This window comes from Eleutherodactylus coqui, chromosome 4, assembly GCF_035609145.1.
Source record: "Eleutherodactylus coqui strain aEleCoq1 chromosome 4, aEleCoq1.hap1, whole genome shotgun sequence".
NCBI classification, from domain to species: Eukaryota; Metazoa; Chordata; class Amphibia; order Anura; family Eleutherodactylidae; genus Eleutherodactylus; species Eleutherodactylus coqui.
The window spans coordinates 231,801,422-231,815,517 of NC_089840.1; positions in this window are offsets into that span (position 1 = coordinate 231,801,422).

A 14,096-nucleotide genomic window follows, 5' to 3' on the forward strand; every position below is an offset into this window, starting at 1 on the left:
TTAAGCCCTATACCACCCCCCTGCTGTGAGTGGCTGGCGAGATCAGGTGTTCGCCTAATATAAAAGTCGGCCCCTCCCGCGGCTCGCCTCAGATGCGGTGTGAGTTAGATGAGGGACAGTGCTGTTTATACCGGAGCTGCTGTAGGGAAAGAATTGGTAGTTAGTGTAGGCTTCAAGACCCCCCAAAGGTCCTTATTAGGGCCACTGATAGCTGTGTGTTGGCTGCTGTTAGCAGTGGGATTTTTTTTTTTTTCTCAAAATCGCCTCTGCAGACCGTTGCACCTGGCATTAGGGACAGAAGTGCTGCATAGGCAGGGAGAGTGTTAGGAGTGAGTGTAGCCTTCAAGAACCTCAACGGTCCTTTCTAGGGCCATATTTATCCGTGTGCAGTACTGTCCAGGCTGCTGTTGGCTGTGCTGCATTTTTTTTGGGCTTCTCAAAATCGCCTCTGCAGAGCATTGCACCCTCCATTGATACTGCAGGGAAAGAATTGTATAGGCAGGGCCACAACACAGTTATTATTCATTGAATATACGCAGTGCTGCCTGTTGGTGGGAAAAAACTGAAAACAAATCTATTTGTCCAGCCTGTGTCCGTCCTTACGCCTGTGTAGACGTGTGAGCTGCGTGAAAAACATTGCTAAATCATACGCAGCCAGCTACGCTTTACTGCTGGGTTCGCCATTTGCTTTCCTTAATTGGGAAAAAAAAATACCTGCTCTCCAAGAGTTATAATAACTCTGCTACCCTCACGTTCTGTGACACATAAGCAGGGACACAGCGCAGTTATTAAACTTCGCAGGTTCATTGAATATACGCAGTGCTGCCTGTTGGTGGGAAAAAACTGAAAACAAATCTATTTGTCCAGCCTGTGTCCGTCCTTACGCCTGTGTAGACGTGTGAGCTGCGTGAAAAACATTGCTAAATCATACGCAGCCAGCTACGCTTTACTGCTGGGTTCGCCATTTGCTTTCCTTAATTGGGAAAAAAAAATACCTGCTCTCCAAGAGTTATAATAACTCTGCTACCCTCACGTTCTGTGACACATAAGCAGGGACACAGCGCAGTTATTAAACTTCGCAGGTTCATTGAATATACGCAGTGCTGCCTGTTGGTGGGAAAAAACTGAAAACAAATCTATTTGTCCAGCCTGTGTCCGTCCTTACGCCTGTGTAGACGTGTGAGCTGCGTGAAAAACATTGCTAAATCATACGCACCCAGCTACGCTTTACTGCTGGGTTCGCCATTTGCTTTCCTTAATTGGGAAAAAAAATACCTGCTCTCCAAGAGTTATAATAACTCTGCTACCCTCACGTTCTGTGACACATAAGCAGGGACACAGCACAGTTATTAAACTTAGATAATTCATTCACTAGAGGCAGTGGGGCCTTTCGTTTTCCAAAAAGGGCAAAAATTATATTTGGCCTGCAGTCTTGCGCCAATTTATTTCCTGCCTGGGAAATCTAATCACTGGTAATACAGCATGCTGAGGGGTAGGGGTAAGCCTAGAGGACGTGGACGTGGACGTGGCCGAGGACGCGGAGGGCCAAGTGAGGGTGTGGGCACAGGCCAAGCTCCTGATCCAGGTGTGTCGCAGCTGTCTGCTGCGCGATTAGGAGAGAGGCACGTTTCTGGCGTCCCCACATTCATCGCCCAATTAATGGGTCCACGCGGGAGACGGTTATTAGAAAATGAGCAGTGTGAGCAGGTCCTGTCCTGGATGGCAGAAAGTGCTTCGAGCAACCTATCGTCTACCCGCAGTTCTGCGCCGTCCACTGCTGCCAATCCGAATCCTCTGTCTGCTGCTCCTCCTTCCTCCCAGCCTCCTCAGTCCACTACAATGACACCTGCTCAGGAGCGGGAACACTCCCAGGAACTGTTCTCGGGCCCCTGCTTAGATTGGGCAGCAGCGGTTCCTCTCCCACCAGAGGAGTTTATCGTCACTGATGCCCAACCATTCGAAAGTTCCCGGGGTCCGGGGGAAGAGGCTGGGGACTTCCGCCAACTGTCTCAACAACTTTCTGTGGGTGAGGAGGACGATGACGATCAGACACAGTTGTCTTGCAGTGAGGTAGTAGTAAGGGCAGTAAGTCCCAGGGAGCAGCGCACAGAGGATTCGGAGGAAGAGCAGCAGGACGATGAGGTGACTGACCCCACCTGGTGTGCAACGCTTACTCAGGAGGACAGGTCTTCAGAGGGGGAGTCAAGGGCATCAGCAGGGCAGGTTGCAAGAGGCAGTGCGGTGGCCAGGGGTAGAGGCAGGGCCAGACCGAATAATCCACCAAGTGTTTCCCAAAGCGCCCCCTCGCGCCATGCCACCCTGCGTAGGCCGAGGTGCTCTAAGGTCTGGCAGTTTTTCACAGAGACGCCTGACGACCGACGAACAGTGGTGTGCAACCTTTGTCGCGCAAAGCTCAGCCGGGGAGCCAACACCAACAGCCTCACCACCACCACCATGCGCAGACATATGATGGCCAAGCACCCCGCAAGGTGGGACAAAGGCCGTTCACCGTCTCCGGTTTGCACCCCTGCCTCTCCCCCTGTGCCCCAACCTGCCACTGAGATGCAACCCCCCTCTCAGGACACAGGCACTACCGCCTCATGGCCTGCACCCACACCCTCATCTCCGCTGTCCTCGGCCCCATCCAGCAGTGTAGTTCAGCGCACCGTTCAGCCGTCGCTTGCGCAAGTGTTCGAGCGCAAGCGCAAGTACGCCGCCACGCACCCGCACGCTCAAACGTTAACCGTCCGCATCGCAAAATTCATCAGCCTTGAGATGCTGCCGTATAGGGTTGTGGAAACGGAGTCCTTCAAAAGTATCATGGAGGCGGCGGCCCCGCGCTACTCAGTTCCCAGTCGCCACTACTTTTCCCGATGTGCCGTCCCAGCCCTGCACGACCACGTCTCCCGCAACATTGTGCGCGCCCTCACCAACGCGGTTACTGCCACGGTCCACTTAACTACGGACACGTGGACAAGCACAGGCGGGCAGGGCCACTACATCTCCCTGACGGCACATTGGGTGAATTTAGTGGAGGCTGGGACAGAGTCAGAGCCTGGGACCGCTCACGTCCTACCCACCCCCAGAATTGCGGGCCCCAGCTCGGTGCTGGTATCTGCGGAGGTGTATGCTTCCTCCACTAAAGCACCCTCCTCCTCCTCCTCCTCCTCTGTCTCACAATCAAGATGTGTTAGCAGCAGCATGTCGCCAGCAGTCGGTGTCGCGCGGTGTGGCAGCACAGCGGTGGGCAAGCGTCAGCAGGCCGTGCTGAAACTACTCAGCTTAGGCGATAAGAGGCACACGGCCCACGAACTGCTGCAGGGTCTGACACAGCAGACCGACCGCTGGCTTGCGCCGCTGAGCCTCCAACCGGGCATGGTCGTGTGTGACAACGGCCGTAACCTGGTGGCGGCTCTGCAGCTTGGCAGCCTCACGCACGTGCCATGCCTGGCCCACGTCTTTAATTTGGTGGTTCAGCGGTTTCTGAAAAGCTACCCACGCTTGTCAGACCTGCTCGTAAAGGCGCGCCGGCTCTGCGCACATTTCCGCAAGTCCCACACGGACGCTGCCACCCTGCGCACCCTGCAACATCACTTTAAGCTGCCAGTGCACCGACTGCTGTGCGACGTGCCCACACGGTGGAACTCTACGCTCCACATGTTGGCCAGGCTCTATGAACAACGGAGAGCTATAGTCGAATACCAACTCCAACATGGGCGGCGCAGTGGGAGTCAGCCTCCTCAATTCCTTTCAGAAGAGTGGGCCTGGTTGGCAGACATCTGCCATGTCCTTGGTAATTTTGAGGAGTCTACCCAGGTGGTGAGCGGCGATGCTACAATCATTAGCGTCACCATTCCTCTGCTATGCATCTTGAGAAATTCCCTGCAAACCATAAAGGCAGCTGCTTTGCGCTCGGAAACGGGGGCGGGGGAAGACAGTATGCCGCTGGATAGTCAGGGCACCCTCCTGTCTATTTCTCAGCGCGTACAGGAGGAGGAGGAGGAGCATGAGGAGGATGAGGAGGAGGGGGAAGAGACAGCTTGGCCCGCTGCTGACGGTACACCGGCTGATTGCCTGTCATCCTTTCAGCGTGTATGGCCTGAGGAGGAGGAGGAGGAGGAGGAGGATCCTGAAAGTGATCTTCCTAGTGAAGACAGCCATGTGTTGCGTACAGGTACCCTGGCACACATGGCTGACTTCATGTTAGGATGCCTTTCTCGTGACCCTCGCGTTGCACGCATTCTGGCCACGACGGATTACTGGGTGTACACACTGCTCGATCCACGGTATAAGGAGAACCTGCCCACTCTGATTCCCGAAGAGGAAAGGGGTTCGAGAGTGTTGCTATACCACAGGACCCTTGCGGACAAGCTGATGGTAAAATTCCAGCCGACAGCGCTAGTGGCAGAAGGCGCAGTTCCGAGGGCCATGTTGCAGGGGATGTGCGTAGATCGAGCAGCATGTACATCCCAGGCAGTGCAACAGTCTTTAAGGGCCTGGCCAGCTTTATGGCTCCCCACCAAGACTGTGTCACCGCTCCCCAGTCACGGCTGAGTCGGCGGGAGCACTGCAAAAGGATGGTGAGGGAGTACGTAGCGGATCGCACGACCATCCTTGGTGACGCCTCTGCCCCCTACAACTACTGGGTGTCGAAGCTGGACACGTGGCCTGAACTAGCCCTGTATGCCCTTGAGGTGCTTGCTTGTCCTGCGGCTAGCGTGTTGTCGGAGAGGGTGTTTAGTGCGGCTGGGGGAATCATCACAGATAAGCGTAGCCGCTTGTCAACCGACAGTGCCGACAGGCTAACACTCATCAAGATGAACAAAGGCTGGATTTCCCCAGACTTCTGTTCTCCACCAGCGGACAGCAGCGATACGTAAGCAATACGTAGGCTGCACCCGCGGATGGAAGCTACGTTCTCTCTCACCATCCAAAACGGGGACATTTCTGCTTCATCAATCTGTGTCTAATATTCCTCCTCCTCCTCCTCCTGCTCCACCTCCTGAAACCTCACGTAATCACGCTGAACGGGCAATTTTTCTTAGGGCCACAAGGCTCACTCAAATAATTTTTCAGAACAATTTTTATAAGTTTCAATGCGCTTAAAAGCATTGGAACTTTAACTTGAACCAATTTTTCGTTACACTGGGCTGCCTCCAGGCCTAGTTACCACTTAAGCCACATTAACCAAAGCGATTAATGGGTTTCACCTGCCCTCTTGGCTGGCCATGGCCAATTTTTGGGATGTACATTAGTACTGTTGATACAGCAATTTGTGTGGGCCCTCGCCTACAGTGTAATCAAATTAATTTTTAGCCCACCTGCATTACAGCTGACGTTACCTCAGCTGTGTTGGGCAATGCAATGGGATATTTTTGTGTACCGCCGGTGGGTTCCAGGGAGCCACCCATGCTGTAGGTGCACACTGAGTTTTTAATACATCTGTACACTTCTAAAGAACCCGTCTGACCGGGGCATGCAGTGTGGGCCGAAGCCCACCTGTATTACGCACGACATTACTACCTCAGCTGTGTTGGGCAATGCAATGGGATATTTCTATGTACCGCCGGTGGCTTCCTGGCACCCACCCAGGCAGTGGGTCCACAGGGAGTTAAACCTACATGTGTCCACTTGTAAAGAATCCCAGTCTGACTGGGGCATGCAGTGTGGGCCGAAGCACACCTGTATTACGCACGACATTACTACCTCAGCTGTGTTGGGCAATGCAATGGGATATTTCTATGTACCGCCGGTGGCTTCCTGGCACCCACCCAGGCAGTGGGTCCACAGGGAGTTAAACCTACATGTGTCCACTTGTAAAGAATCCCAGTCTGACTGGGGCATGCAGTGTGGGCCGAAGCCCACCTGTATTACGCACGACATTACTACCTCAGCTGTGTTGGGCAATGCAATGGGATATTTTTGTGTACCGCCGGTGGGTTCCAGGGAGCCACCCATGCTGTGGGTCGACAGGGACTTCACAATAGGGAGTTGTACCTGCCTGTGTCTATGAATTAAAAAGCCCGGTCTGACTGGGGCATGCAGACACCTTGACAGAATGAATAGTGTGTGGCACATAGGTTCCCCATTGCTATGCCCACGTGTGCAGCTCCAGATGGCGGTGGCACAGGATTCTATTTCTCATTGCTTCTGTACAGCATTGTGGGCTATCGCTCCGCCACTTTTAAAGAGGGTCGCTGCCTAGCCGTGCCAACCTCTGCAGTGTATGCCTGCGGTCCCTCGTCATGGCAGACGCAATTCTAAATAGACATGAGCGTGGTGTGGCATGAGGGCAGCTGAAGGCTGCGCAGGGACACTTTGGTGTGCGCTGTGGGGGGGAGGGGGTGCGGTTGGGCAGCATGTAACTCAGGAGAAGTGGCAGTGGAGTGTCATGCAGGCAGTGATTGTGCTTTGTTGGAGGTAGTGTGGTGCTTAGCAAAGGTATGCCATGCTAATGAGCGCTTTTCAGAAGTAAAAGTTGTTGGGAGGGGGGGGGGGGCCCACTCTTGCCGCTATTGTGGCTTAATAGTGGGACCTGTGAACTTAGGATGCAGCCCAACATGTAGCCCCTCGCCTGCCCTATCCGTCACTGTGTCATTCCCATCACTTTCCTGAATTGCCCAGATTTTCACACATGAAAACCTTAGCGAGCATCGGCAAAATACAAAAATGTTCTGGTCGCCCATTGACTTCAATGGGGTTCGTTGTTCGAAACGAACCCTCGAGCATCACGGGAAGTTCGTTACGAATAACGAACACCCGAACATTTTGGTGTTCGCTCATCTCTAGTCTTAATCCTTTCCAACCCAATTTTCCTGCCACCGCACACTCCCCAGTTCTTATTTATTTTGGGTTGGAAAGCCCATTGTGGATTCCTTGGAATTACTCAACAGAAACACAGAAAAATGATCCATTATGATGATTTTATTAGCAATTTTTTGAAAATTAAACATGAGCTATGAGTGTTTCACATCGGGAAGATCATTTGCACTAACCCTGTAAATATATGTATATTGATATAGCATACATTTATATTATAAGACTATTCATTTCTTAATTTCTCTAAAGATAGATAGATATCATTAGAGAAATTAGACATACATAGAGTTATTATGTCAATTGGAAATAAAAGGAGTATGCAGGACAGCTCTCTAATGTTGGAGAGCCCCTCCGCTGTCCTGCATAGTGTAATATACATATGCAGAACAGCCTCCAACATCAGAGCACTGTCCTGCATAGTGGAATATATATATGCAGTGCTAGAAACATGTGTCGGACCTCGCCCGATATCAGACCTATTCAGAGAAATCTGAATGTCGGATGAGGTCTGACAGTGGATTGGAAAGGGTTATTGAGGATCCGTCATGATGACAGAGCTCCTTTAATCAGGGTGTCTACTACCGGTATATCAGAGGTCTTTAATCTATTGCAGGTTGTGAGTCACTTTTCAAATATAAGAAATGTGGTGTTGACCTACAGTGACTATTAAAAGAGATAAAGCCTGTATATATATATATATATATATATATATATATATATATATATATATATATATATATATATATATATATATATATATAGATAGATAGATAGATAGATAGATATATATATAGAGAGAGAGATATAGAGAGAGAGAGATATAGAGAGAGAGAGATATAGAGATAGAGAGAGAGAGAGATATAGAGATAGAGAGAGAGAGAGATATAGAGAGAGAGATAGAGAGATAGAGAGAGAGATAGAGAGAGAGATAGAGAGAGAGATAGAGAGAGAGATAGAGAGAGAGATAGAGAGAGAGATAGAGAGAGGGAGATAGAGAGAGGGAGATAGAGAGAGGGAGATAGAGAGAGGGAGATAGAGAGAGGGATATAGAGATAGAGAGAGAGAGATATAGAGATAGAGAGAGAGAGATATAGAGATAGAGAGAGAGAGATATAGAGATAGAGAGAGAGAGATATATATATATAGAGAGAGAGATAGAGAGAGAGATAGAGAGAGAGATAGAGAGAGGGAGATAGAGAGAGGGAGATAGAGAGAGGGAGATAGAGAGAGGGAGATAGAGAGAGGGAGATAGAGAGAGGGAGATAGAGAGAGGGAGATAGAGAGAGGGAGATAGAGAGAGGGAGATAGAGAGAGGGAGATAGAGAGAGAGAGATAGAGAGAGAGAGAGGGAGATAGAGAGAGAGAGGGAGATAGAGAGAGAGAGGGAGATAGAGAGAGAGAGGGAGATAGAGAGATAGAGAGAGAGAGATAGAGATAGAGAGATAGAGATAGAGAGATAGAGATAGAGAGATAGAGAGATAGAGAGATAGAGATAGAGAGATAGAGATAGAGAGATAGAGATAGAGAGAGAATGCCTGTAGCAATTTCTAAGGCACTGATAATAATGACATCACCTGCCTGTGCAATAATATGGAAGCCCTGAAAACAAGACCTATTGAGGGTACTTGAGGACTGGAGTTGAGGAACATTGGTTTAGACTCTAGAAGATCTACACTGACATAAGCCAGGAGCAGAGGACTACTCTCCATTCAAGCAGCAAGATACCACATACTTTACGTAGGTGCCATGAATGTAACCATGTAGTCCTATCAGCCAGGATGGACTCTGTGAATACAGACACATAATAGACTTTTGTCATTACCCTCAGAATTGAAATCAAGGTGTTCTATTCTCTGTGTTTTTCAAACGGAATTTTGGTGTGCACAAGAACAAAACCAATATGTCCGTATGAAGCTGCAACAAAGCTCAGACATAAGCCATCGTATGCCATACATATGTAAACTACAGGCTTTATGAAAAAAATGTATACTATTTGGTATGGGTAGGGTTGCCACTCACCTAGTAGACCAGTGGCCCAGCTAGTAATTAGATTCTAAGGCCAGTGCAGGTAATTATTTTTACTAGCAATGTTAATTTAAATTACCGTGGGCGGCTAAGGGGTCCCACTTATAAACCTCCAGCAGCAGTAGGAGCTACCCATACTGTCTTACACAACACTGCTGCAGCCGGATGTCATTCTGTACTACATAGCCGATTCCTCTCACCGAGCGCATGTAAAAGAATGGAGAAGGAATCACTATGTAGTGCAGAGCAACGATAAGCTGCAGGAGTCTTACATGTGACAGCATGAGAAGGTCCTACCATGATATCTATGTGGGGTCATAAAAGGGGGCACTATCACTTTGTAGGGCCACACAGGGAACACTATTGTACCTTGTGGGGTTACAGAAAGGGACGCCATTACTTTGTGAGCCCACAAAATAGGATACTAGTACTATCGGGGGTACTGAGGGGTAGCATCAGGATTGGGAGTGTTCAGAGATGAGTTGTTGTTGGAAAAATGTCTTCATGGTGGTCAGACCGAGTACAGAAAAGTGTGTGTGTGGGTAGAGCAGCCCCATATGTAAGTGTATAGGCTCTACGGCCGATTTAACTTCTGCAAGGATAAAAAGAGAAAAAGGTACTGCAAATGTACTTCCAGTCCAGAATAGTACGCCACATCCACTTTAGGAGGGATTGTGAATATGCTATGGGCAGGGGAAAGAAGAAATTTGGTATCGGGGGAAAACACCTGTTTTTCACAAGTATCGAAGCAAATGCATGTTTTAGCCTGACTTCTGATTTATTGATTATTGCCAGCAAATTAGAACACATTTTGGGGAAAAGCCCCGTCCGCGGTTTAGCTGGTGGCACTCTATTAGTTGAAAGAATATGTAAAAAGCATAAATGTCAGCAATTAAAAAACATTGAGTTGAGAAGATAAACTAGTAGGAATAAAAAAGAAATAATAAATTATGAATATATAAATGATATAAAATATAAATAAAAAATCATAAATTAATCACAAACAGTGGCGGCATCCAAAGATATCAACATTGTTTGAAAACACTGCAACAAAATTGATATAGACAAGGTGAGTCAAATGACCATGATGTGATGGCATCAGACAATGAACCATAAAGCAGATAATGAACCATAAAATGAGACTATTTCATTTATGTATGGGTAACCGTACTGGGGCTGTTCTACCATGTCGGCCAATTGATACAATAAAAACCGCAAGAATAATTTCTGCAGCGGAAAGCTTTCTGCTTTGAAATTAAGGATTTCTTGCGCTATGGTGCAGAGTTTGAAAAGTCAGACAAGGAAAAAAACATTCATGCGCAACTATGCTCTGTACTGGCGAACGTAGTTGCGTATATGGCCGTGTGAAGCCGCCCTTAGGCCTCATGTCCACGGGCAAAAGAAGATTTTAGATCCGCAGCGGATCACCTGCACGCGGATCCGCATCCCATAGGGATGCATTGACCACCCGCGGGTAGATAAATACCCGCGGATGGTCAATAAAAGTGAATTTTAAAAAATGGAGCATGAAAAAAAAAGGACATGCTCCATTTTCATGCGGGTCTCCCACGCGGACGGCTCCTGCAGACTTCTATTGAAGCCTATGGAAGCCGTCCGGATCCGCAGGAGACCTAAAATAAGAATAACTTACCCGCAGCGGACCGGGCAATTCTTCTCCTCTTCACGGCCAGACCTTCTTTCTTCGGCCCGGCGAATGTGCCGGGCGCATGCGCGCGGCACGCAGCCGGCGTGCCGAGCACATGCGCCGGCCGAAGAAAGAAGATCCGGCCGTGAAGAGGAGAAGACCTGCCCGGTCCACTGCGGGTGAGTTAATTCTTATTTTCAGCGCTCATGTCCGCGGGGCAGGAGGGACACGCTACGGATTCTCCATGGAGAATCCGTAGCGGGCCTGATTTTCCCCGTGGACATGAGGCCTTAGGGTGTGTTCACATGTCCCTGATATGATGTGGATTTTGTCACCGATTTTGGTACAGAACTGCAGATTTCACCCTTTATATTGTATTCAAATTGGAGGGATAAAATCTACTGCAGATCTGCCCACAAATCAGCGACGAGTGAACACACCCTAAAGAGGAAATAAAGCATCACATAGTACCCATTACAGTCCCTGGGCTGTACACGTAAAGCATGGACCTGTTGGGTTCCCCAGAACAAGAGCCATTGTGCAGAGCTACTTGATGATGGTCCAAAATAAGGGACCCCCTGTACAGCCTCAGAATTCCCTAGAGCATGTGAATGGGTTTTTCTAAACCAGACAACTTTAACAATTATATACAAAGTAAGGTATTGTTACAATGTATCAGCGCAGCTGGAGTACAGACCACTCAATGCTGTATAATGGAGGCCCCTCATTGATGCTTCTGTTATCAGATCTAACATTCATGACGAAGGAACCCCCCCATAGAGAGATAGATCTCATCTGTTCTGTCATTTCCTATTGATATGTGATTCTGGGAATGCAGGAAAGCAAGACCACAACCAATATGGCCGCCATTACAACGTCCACAGGGGTTGTCACCCAGTTTCCACCAAGTCATGAACAGTAAATATGCCTGAGAGCTCAAACAGACGACCGTGTTTGTGGGACATTTTCATGCCAACAAAACATAATGAAGCAAAGCCATTGATTTCAATGGTTTCGTTTTGACGTTTTTCCTATGAGCGAGAAAGAGGCCTTGCCTTATCTTTCTTGCACGTAGTTTTTATACGGGCGGGGAAGATATTTCAGGCCGCATCTTTCTGCTTTTTTTTTTCCTGCATGCAATAAGGCAAAGTTTAAATGGTAAAAAAAAAACAAAAACCAACTTTTGACAGGTTCATATGCAAAAACACTCGGTAACGGCGAGTCTATTTGCGCATGCACTTGTCTGTCGAAGCCCTAACTCTGTAATGACACGTCTCCTGCTGAGCTTGTAGGTTTGATATTCATGAATCTTGGAAAGCTGGGTGACATCGGAGGCAGCTGTAATGACGGACAAATTGTTTATTAAGGCTTCTTCAGATGGGCGCACAGTAGTGTCACATCTGACCAGGCCGCTGGGAAGCAGAAGTCGGGGAGCGCTGACAGCAGGAAGTCTTCAGAAGAGGTGAAGGGAGCGCTGCATAGCATGAAAACAGCTGCAGATACGCAAGTGACTTCCAGTCAAAATCTGCACCAACGGTATGGATTTTGACAGTTTTTTGGATATGGAAATTCTGCATAATTTGATGCAGAAATTTTTGCTGTGTACATGCTGTGGCATTTCCGCCACGTGTAAGCATACCGTAGGTCAGCTGGAGGTATGCTGCCACGTGCAGAGTAGCCTCAGTAGTAAACCGTCCCCTATATTGGCCCCAGTATTAACAGTGACCCCTATATTGGTCCCAGTAGTAAGCGTCCCCTCTATTAGCCCCAGTAGTAACAGTGACCTCTATATTGGTCCCAGTAGTAAGCGTCCCCTCTATAGGCCCCAGTAGTAATAGTGACCCCTATATTAGCCTCAGTAGTTATAGTGACCCCCACAGTGGCCTCAGTAGTAATAGTGTCCCCCTATATTGGCCCCAGTAGTAATAGTCACCCCTCACAGTGGGCTTATTAGTAATAGTGACCCTATATTGGCCTCAGTAATCATAATGACCCCCACAGTGGCCTCAGTAGTAATAGTGACCCTATATTGGCCCCAGTAATCATAATGACCCCCACAGTGGCCTCAGTAGTAATAGCGCCACCCTGAGATTGAAATACTTACATCCTGCTCGTCTTTAAATCACTGCTGCTTCTCTGCTTGGCGCTGCTGAGGGTGGAAATGTGTGCACCCAGACGCCTCCTCCCTTTGTCAGTTTGTGCACCCCATAACAGGAGAGGAGCCACGGCTGGTAATCACTTTCATGGTGACTCAGCATCCCAAAATTGGGACAGACTTCCCAAAAATGGGACAAAAGGCTGTTTCCACTTCGGGACTCTGGGGACAGCGGGACAGAGGATCCCAAAGCGGGATTGTCCTGCCTCGGGATGTCTGGTCACCTTAATAATTGCACACACATACAGTACTGTGCAATAGTTTTAGGCAGGTGGGAAAAAATGTTGCAAAGTAAGGGCTCTTTTACACAGGATGAATGTTGAGTGTAAGTGCACCCTACAGTCCCAGTTCAGGGATAATTGCTTCTGTTCTTTTCCACAGAAGTGATGATCGCTCAGTGAATAGAGGCACAACGGGTCAGAGGTATTTTCTACCCGCCCTCCTCCATTCACACTGTATCATAAGGTTAGATTTCTATTATGCGTGTTTGGGTGTTTTTATTAAATATGTTTGAATAAAGCATAATTTAATAGTTTTGTTTTCAGTGATGTTTTGTGTTGTCGCCCCTTTATTTGCCATAATCTTTGCAGTACTTGAGCATACTACCCTATCACTTGCAATACTCACTGCTAAAATCCTCATAAGCACCAGGACCTCTGCTGTAAACAGCTGCCTTGCCCTTTGCACCCAAGACCCATATGGATGTCCCCAGGCTTTCACGTTAAATAACCATTTTCACCTTATACGAACCTGCTTCTCCTACGCCATTGTTGTGACTATTAACCACCATTAACTGTATTCAAATAAAAAAAGGGAGAGAACAGGCAGCAAAACTGACTACCCAAATCTGACTCTTACATTAAATCCCTTCTGCCAGTCTTGGTAAGTACTACCTCCCTGACATTTAACCCTCTCCATACCCAAAATGCTAGTCATGCCTATATCCATTTGCCTGCCTCTGCTCACACTAGACTAGCCATCCTTGACTGCTTTCTGAAATGTTAAGATGCAACAATAGCTCAGCAGCGCCACCTACTGGAAGGCAGCATATCTGCAAGTCAATGTTAGACTTTTTGTAAGAGTCTTGTAATAATGACTGGGAATTGTAAGCCAAAGCCAGAAAACATACACAGACTGCAATAGATTTCTGGCTTGGCTAGTGAGAGTTATATAGATGTGGGTCAGGAAGAGTATTGTTTCTAATAAGGAGAGCATCTAGAAAGTATGTAAGGAGACATATAATGCCATGCATGCTCCCCTGGAAATATGCAAATAGAAAGATGGAACAATACCTCTGCAGCGCCACCTATTGGAAGGCAACCCTCCTGAAAGTCAATGTTAGACTGCTTTCTCTTAATGTAAACCAGAGTGTGCTCACCCTTTCATTGTCAGACTGGGGTATCTAGAGCCTACTAGTAAAATTCACTGTACAGCTGCATGTAAATATTACCT